Source organism: Platichthys flesus, chromosome 1 (assembly GCF_949316205.1).
Source record: "Platichthys flesus chromosome 1, fPlaFle2.1, whole genome shotgun sequence".
In the NCBI taxonomy this organism is placed as follows: domain Eukaryota; kingdom Metazoa; phylum Chordata; class Actinopteri; order Pleuronectiformes; family Pleuronectidae; genus Platichthys; species Platichthys flesus.
The window spans coordinates 4,765,756-4,774,532 of NC_084945.1; the positions used below are offsets into that span (position 1 = coordinate 4,765,756).

General features: G+C 41.3%; 2 non-coding genes across 2 annotated transcripts; both read right to left on the minus strand.

Moving 5' to 3' along the window:
* Positions 1–882: 882 nt before the first annotated feature.
* On the minus strand, positions 883–955 carry trnav-uac (transfer RNA valine (anticodon UAC)). Its single transcript has one exon. It is a non-coding gene; the product is annotated as a tRNA-Val (tRNA).
* A 1,567-nt stretch (positions 956–2,522) lies between these two features.
* trnav-uac (transfer RNA valine (anticodon UAC)) lies at positions 2,523–2,595 on the minus strand. The gene has a single exon. It is a non-coding gene; the product is annotated as a tRNA-Val (tRNA).
* Positions 2,596–8,777: the final 6,182 nt, after the last annotated feature.

The following is an 8,777-nucleotide window of genomic DNA, read 5'->3' on the forward strand; positions in this document are numbered from 1 at the left end:
AATCACACCTGTTATTTTTTGTTAGGACCAAATAAGGAAGGTGTGAAAAAGCCCTTAGTTGAAATGACGTCAATCAAAACATATTTGTCCCAAAACACCAACACAAGTTCCATAAACCTGTTGAAATAGCTGTTGAGTCATTTGGATTTAATTACTTTCATTTTCTGTATTAACTTTTATCTCAGTGCTGCTGTTGTGTTGGTGTTGTCCTTCGGGGATGTGACAATCATTTCCTGCAAACACCGCAATCATTTTAAGCACGCTCCCTTGAACAAACAAGCTTCTGGGTAGCAGGTGGTTTTGTAGATCAGGACACGTTTTAACCCGGCGCTCTTGGCTTGGCCGTGAGCAGTCAGCATCCCATAATGTGACGGGCTGTGAGATGAATCTGCATGTGGCACCGGGGAGCAGCCCCGCCTCCTGCTGGGCCACGTACCTGAGAGCATCCAGGTGTGCAAACAGCTGCCGGGGCCAGGTTCACGATCTACACATCGACAGTCGTGGCACAAGCCATTAATTTTCTATTCTGTTTTAGTCGTGTAAAGCAACTATCCCTTCTCTCTGTGTCGTCTGAACATCGAGTCCCAACAGTTCTCTGATTCAGTGACTAATTTAGAGTCAGACATGCTGTGAGATCTCAGCAGAACTCGGGGGAAATATTTCTCATTTCTCACGACCGGTTTATTGCTAAAACTCTTGTGAGAAAACTGTCGTCTGAGCTGAGGGGGGCGGCTCATTGTGTTATAGTAATGTGTCTCTTAGGCGACATCTGCATGTGTGTGGTGATACCACCAACACATGAATCAGAAAGGAAAGATGCAGCTCTACTTACTACAGTATGTTTAACTCCTTAAATGAGAAATCCTGAAGACAAGATTTAGTTGGTTCCACTGGGGATTGAACCCAGGACCTTCTGCGTGTAAAGCAGATGTGATAACCACTACACTATGAAACCACTGGCAGTGATTGTATGTACCTGGTTGTTTACACGCCTTGTAGTATTTTTTTTTTGTTGTGTGTATTCAATTCAATCAAGCTTTGCTGTCTGGGAAATCTGTAAAAAATGTCATCTTGAAATTTAAAGGAAGTGAGAACCAACACCAGGTTCAGCCCCTTTGTCTTGATTCATGCAAACAAATGTTCCAGATGTAATCCAAACAAACAAACAAACAAACAAACAAACCAATGGAAAGGGGGCGGAAACACAACCTCCTTGGCGACGCACACAAATTGTCTACTAAACATCACATTACTCCGGCTAGATGCTGTTAAAATATGGCAACTGCTCTGTCAACTTTGGCAACCGAACTTTGCCAGCCTGCCAACCAGCTCTGAAGCTCCTGGGGCTGCCCCCCCCCCCCCCCCCCCCCCCCCAGCTCCCTTCCCATTCATCACATTCGGTCACCTCACTGCACCACAGCCTTCCATTAGGAGGGAAATGAAGCTTGATTTGTTGCCATCACATCAGCTCATAAAATCCCAGGCAGGTATTTTAAAAAGCGGTCGCATTATTTGTTGTAATTATGGTTTTTAAAACCCGGAGCGAAGTCTCAGCTTGGTTCACGTCCACCTCGTCTCGTCTGATACTCGATTCAGGCTGCGTTCTGCTGTTATCGTCTTCAACTGCTAGCACACCCGGGAGCTGCTTTTATATTTCAACACAAAACACCTGAAAAGAGAACGACTTCAGTGCTGAACACCACGCTGCCTCACACAGCACTTTTCATTTTCTTTCCCCCGAGCGACACAGTGACATTTGAGCCTCGCAACACAACGATGAACACTGTAATATTCAGGACGTCCCTCGGCTCTCCTCTGGATTCACACTGCAGCCGCGTTCGGCAATTTCCATGTCTCCAACTCTCTGTGTGTTCAGTGTTTACGCTGACCTGAATATTGAATTTTCTATATTTGTCCTCTTACCATTACAAGTGCAGGGTAAACGCAGGACACGGTACCTGTGTGTGTTCGCCAAAAGCAGCTCGCCAAACAAAACAAAACCTGAAATGTAAACAAGCGCAGATTTAGCTCTTAAGTCTTAATACGGGAATTAGATAGAAACACTCAGTAATTGCCTTGTGCCTGCCGCAGCTATGATTGCATACAGAGCGTCTTCAACTCCTGGGAGACTACGTGGAAATCCTCCGACTATTGAGGTGGAGAATTATACAACAGCTGTTTAAAGAGAATGCTGCGTCTTAATAAACACAAATAGCTGTGACACAGAACAGTTATTGTGTGAAATGTTTTCGGCCTACAGGGGGGTCGCAAGAATAACATAAACACTCTGTGAAGAAGGAATTGGAATCGTTTTCACAGCGGAGGGTCGTATTAGGCCGAAAGCCAATTAGCATGTGTGTGTGTCCGTTAGTTGCTTTTGTTTGGTTGGGATAAACTTGTGTTGTTCTTTGTTGAGGACCAACACTGCTGTTCAAATCATTTGGCCTTGTGGGATCTCTTTTACAGCTCTATTTATTTTAGTAAGTTAAACTCCTTAAATAAGAAATAAGATAAGATTTAGCTGGTTCCACTGGGGATCGAACCCAGGACCTTCTGCGTGTAAAGCAGACGTGATAACCACTACACTATGGAACCACTGTCTGTAGTGATATTGAGTGGGTTATTTACACACCTTGTAGTAGTTTGTTGGTTTTTTTAATGTCATCAATAAATTTAATCAAGCTTTGTTCCCTGGGAAATCTGTAAATAATGTCATCTTGCAATGTTAAAGGAAATGAGAAACAACACCAGGTTCAGCCCCTTTGTCTGGATTCATGCATTAGCAGCATATAGCAAACTCTATATGCTGCTTGATACAAGTTACATTTTTGGAAGGTACCTCAATTGTTGTTTTATTTATAGATCTGTACTACTTCAAGTAAAAGTTTTGATGTAGTTTCATATTCATTTATTGAGGGTTTTTAAAATCATGTGTAAATTGAATTAACCCGACCACAAATTCTAATATCTACTTTCAGGACATCATTACAAGACAATATGTTTTTTTTCCTGTTTTGTTTTATGATTTGACAAAACTGGTTTAGTGAGGTTTGTTCTGTTCAAGATGACGTCATAATTTCGGTTAAATTGATTAGTTGTTCAAGTTTAAGAGACCTTTATGTCATGGTGCAGTGTCATATTTTAAGTATCTCATTTTATATTTTTGTTTATTGGAAGTAGTTTCACGAGATACAACAATATAACAGGGAATACTTCCATCTTACATTTTTTCCCATCTTTTTATCCCTCCCACATTCCCATCCCCAGCACCCATAACAAACCCAAGTAACTCATTTTAAAAGAATCTTTCGTCCTGTTTTGTTTTGCTTATATATCCATCCAACTCAGAACTCCTCCATTCATGGACGATGTCTCCTGACTTCCTCCTCTGCTCCTGTCACAATTATGACGGCCGTTCTCTTTCTAACTTTAACATAAACACATGCTCTTCTTGAGAGAAAGTAATTTTCACTGCACTCTACCTGTCTGTAACAATTCTATTTTTATTTTTATCATCTTCTGGTAAAACCTGAATTTAAGTCTCCCAGGTAATAAACATTGAAACTGCCATAACAACTTCAACTTCATGAAAGTGTTTTTACTAATAAAATTGATTTGCTGAATGGGGGACTTAAAATAAGGTGTTACATATCTCTGTGCTTTTGTCAAGGCTTCATTTGTGTGATTAAAGAATATGAATTAGTTACATTTATCATTAATCTTTTCATGATTTGAATCTGTAGCAGAAGTTCAAGCAACATTAACGCATAAAATGAAGGTTAATTGATTTTTAACATGACCATTAACCTCGGCTGCACACCAGCAGGCTTCTCATTACAAACTCTCTTCAAAACAACATATTCTCATATTCCTATTGAATCCCACAGACAAAATATGTATGAAATGAAGTATTTCAAACCTCCATATAGGTACAAAATGCTGAGTGGGGTTGAAGTGTGTATTAAGTGTGTACTACATCGGGAATATTTACATTTGATGGAATTCTGCAGCCTTGAAATCATACAAATGATAACAATGCTCTTAAAAGGTGAATTAGATGAGTTCTATCTTTCAGCTACTGACGTGGAAACACAGGGAGACGTGTATGTAAAGGAGTTATTGTAAAGAATAACTTATTATGTATGTAGGACTGTGCTTAACAGACCTCAGACCTGTGCTCTCCCTGAGCCCTTCACACGGAGCTGCTGCTTAATGAGCCTGATGATAATCAGCGGTGGGATGCATGTTGCTCAGTCGCTGGGCGGGGGGGGGGGGGGGGGGGACATGTTCACTATCAGTTTGACGATTGGTGCAATTTGCTCCATCTTCACGCTGCCATTTGCTCAAGAATGATGACAGAGCTGCATCCGTTTCCTGTTTCTGTGTCTGTGTTGCAGCGCTGCCAGTGACAAGGAGAGGGAGTGCCCGCCCCCCCCCGCCCCCCCGCCCCCAAACCTCTGGAAATTGCAGAGAACAAGCAAAACATTGCGAAACGGTCGTCTTGAGCGAGAGCGGACACTGATAACAACAACAACAACAACAACAACACCAACAACAAATGGACGGGACCCGGCGTTTGGACGAGTGGAGGTGAGAGCTGCTGTTGGACGTCAGTAAATAAAAACCCTGGAGGGTCGGGACTGAAGTTGGCAAATGAGTAAGTCGTGGCCCAACATGATTGCCTTAATTACTACACATATACAGATGTATGGAGGGACGGAACCAAGAGACTTGCAGATGTTTTTCTCTACACGTGAAAAAAAAGTGTCTTGTAAGGAACAGATGTGAATATTTTAATATGATAGAGTTAATGTTTGGTTGTAACGTCGACATAATGTTTTAGTTGGGTCGGCTTCCTAGGTGTCATCGGTTCCTCTAAGTGGTGAGTGTCGCTCTCTGCTCGGGCGACTTCAATCTATTTTTATCTCGTTTCATATCGTCCAACCCAAACAAGGCTGGCCCCCCCCCGAGTTGCTCGCCCGCTCGAAAAGAGAAAAAAACAAAACCCTGCTGGCAACTTGAAAAACTTTTAAGTCAAAACACATGAAAAAGAATCCTCATCCGGGAAAGTGTGTGGAGGGATCGGGAGAAGAAAGGCGAGACAAATACTGACTGACTAATTGCAACAGCAGAAGTATATCCTCTTACATTAAGATCCACTCACACTTAAGCAAAGATGTCAGGCAGATAAACATCCTCATGAAATATCCGCCACACTCACTTTCTATCACGGGATACCCCCCCCCCCCCGAGAGGCATGGACATCATGGCGAAACACCTTTAGGTTTCTTTCTCAGATGCAACTTCAGAGCTGACCGGCTGCTTCGTTGATGTTTCACACTTTGACTTTAACTGTATGCAAAAAGCAACATGGACGTGTGTTCTATATTTTTTTAAAACCTAGCCTTGATAATTACATAACCAAAGGTGAAACCCTATGAATCTATTGTATGTCGTGGACTTCTGGAAACATGTTTGTGATATAGATGCACACTGAATAGGAGAAGAAAAAAAAACAAACAGTGTAAATAGCAGACGTTTCTACTTGTGTGTCCTGAGATGTGTTGCAGGTTAGAGTAAACTGAGACTTTTTACTTTCGTTGACTGTTACGAGCATCGACTCATCATCATCTGTGTTCGCTTGGTCCTCGCTGATACAACACTGGTCTTCATATTGTTGCCAATGCTGCTTCAACATTGTCCATTCTCATGATTTTTTTGGCATTTGATTTGAAAATCCCCCCCCCCCCCCCTTTTCTCTTTGGTTTAACCCAATGAAACATGAAGTCACTGATGTCAGAGAGGCATCGGATCGTGTTACCTCACGAAGACATGCTGTGTTGCCCATTGAGAGAAATTATAACAAGAGGAAGTTTTGTTTTAACTTTTATTGGAAGTATTAATAAGTTATATGACATATTTTTATGAAGACAGTGTTTTATTTTCATAAGTTTTCCTTTAAAAAAATCCTTAACATGCTATTTTAACAATTAGGACACTCTTAATCTTAGTGTCTGTTTCAAGAAAAATCCAAAGTTCACATGTTTGTTCTTTTCCAAATATTCATATCTATAATTACCTCAACAATCGCATTCCTCAGAAAAGCTGTTTACTGAATGTTCCAGATATTTTTGTAGTGTCAGACCCACAGAATAGCCACAATCATTTTTAAGATGTCAATACTGTAGGAGTTCTTAAGGGGAGGTTTTACTGGAAGAGCAAATAGAAGAATTTCACTAATACTACCAATACAGAAACTTTCACATTTGCAAAAGTTGTTAACAAGTTTTATTACCTAAAAACCAAGAAATGAAAGAGTAAATAGGGAAGAACTTAAATACAAAATGAATTGATGAAATATCCTTGTGTACACCTGAGAGTTGAAAAGTAAACAATGAAGAGTTAAGTAAGTACATTTTTAAATGTTTAAGGATAAATCCAGTCACCACCCTGTCTTTGAGATTTAGATGAGAAGATCAAAAACCATCCTGCTGCTACTGCCTGCAGCCATTTAGCTTAGCTTAGCATAAAGACCATCTTATTAATTTAATTCTTAAATGTATCAACATTAAACTTCTGCCAAGGAAGAGGCCTACACGTTACTCTCCCAAATTTCCCTGTTAGACTTTTTAGTTTTTTGAAGGGTTGAACAAACTTAAAATGATAAATAAGAGAGCGATAGAAAAGATAGTACTCAGGTCTTTGTTCGCTGTTCCCCAGTGTTCCTAGCCTCTTTGCTAAGCTAGGCTAACTGGCTGCTGCATGTATTGCATATTCTCTTCAGACACATGACAGAGGTATAGATCTTGTCATCTGACTCACACAAAAAACACACAAATAACTGAACACGCCTATTTCCCAAAAAGTCAAAGACAAAGAAAATAAATAAATAAGAAGCATAATATATTTTCCAAGCCGTGGTTTTAATAGTAATCTCGTCAGATTACGTGCTGACAGAGCCCTGAGCTGATCCCAGATCCAGGACCATCGTTACCAGCAGCTAATAGTGGCCAGAAGCTGCACTGCAACAATACAGATAAAGCTGTGAGAGAAACAAATTAAATCTATTGCTGACACGAAGCAGCACAAGAGATGCAAGAAGCCGAAGAGGAAACCTGCTCCCAGGTCAGCACAAAGCACCGAATCAGCCTGAGAGTCCGTCCTCGAGGCCGCCGCATCAACTCAGGCAGAACAAACAAGAGCAAAGAAAGACAACTGAGAGGTCTCTGTCCCTCTGAACCCTTTTCCTCAACCTATTAATTAAAGGGATTTATTTGGTTAGAGGCCGCAATTGATGTCAAGTTGCACCGACACAGGGCCCTCGCTTGAATCTGCTTTCCTCCCGAGGAGCCCGGAGAGAGTCTGTGAAGCTTGAGGGGAGAGGAGGATGAAGGTCGATCGGCAGATTTTGAAGCAGATTGAATATTACAGGAGGAAAAAACTAATTTATCCGGGTGTGAGCTGAATGAGAGAATAAAAAGGTCATAATCCAGAGTGATCCACACGGACATTTATCGTGACTCGAGGACGCTCAGGTCATATCATGAGCGGGACTTATTCGTTCAACATGTTCCTGTGGATGTTAGAATGACCTGCAGTGAGGACGTGTGTGGTAACTGTCGTGTGACTCAGCACCGTTAACGAGTAGATTTGAAAAGCTGTCAGGGAGTCTGTGTGGGGACATCCGATAGAACACAGAACAAGGTGAGAGAAGAACAGTTTAATCACGAGGAGGAAGAGGAGGAGGAAGAGGAGAGTTACCCCTCCACAGTTCAATCATGTTCAGTTACGCCCTTAACAATATATAAATATACTAATTTAACTCATTCGCTAGACAATTCTCACTGGGGATTGATTTCACATTAAGGCCGAGCCGTCCCGGGGTCCACATGGTGAGAAACTGCTGTTCAGCTCGAGCTCACAGGAATTTTTTTCCGAGACCTAAACAACTCAGAGGCTGGACGATCCTCTCTGTGCTTTCAGCAGAGCGACTCGGGCTGGATTGACTTCAGGATGAATGCCTCCGCTGATCAATAACAAAGGCTTTCTTCTAAAAAAACAACCAGTTGACCACTGATCTAAGGCCCCACGCAGAACAACAGCCCAGTGTTAGGAGGAAGTGAGGTTCTGAGTTTTGAACTCCTTCCAGCGATGCCATATTTGACCGATGCACATCAGATCATTTTTATTTAAAAAAATGTACGTATGTGCATAAAATATGTGCCGGGAGGAAGTTCCTCTGTCGTCTGTTTTATCTGCACAATAAAGCAAACCATAAACTTGGGGGGGGGTTATCAGGTCATAAAAGAGAAAAAGTACCTCAAGCAAATCTTTCGGTTATTGATTACACATTAAGACTTTCATTTATAAGAACGAGACTCAAGCTTTCACTGGTTATTTAAAACCGATTAATGAATAATAATAAAATAAACAGGAAAAATAAGAGTTTAAACGAAGCTGTAGCAAACTGGATTGTCTTTTTCCTTTCTTCTTATTGATCATCTGGGTCGTGTCAATCTCTGTGATGCTACCCAGAGGAGGGGAGGAGCTAAATCACTGGGAAAGAGAGGAGGAAACCACCATGATGGTGTAATGGGATCCGAACAATCAGATGAGGAGCAGGGAAACTGGTGTACTCGAAATCAGGATGAACGTGTTGATACTAAACCGACTTTCTACATATCGGAATAAATTTATCATGTATTAAATCTGTTATAAAAAACACTTTGCATTCTACGCAGGCAGCATTGTCGACATTTTTTTTGTGGCTTTGTTTT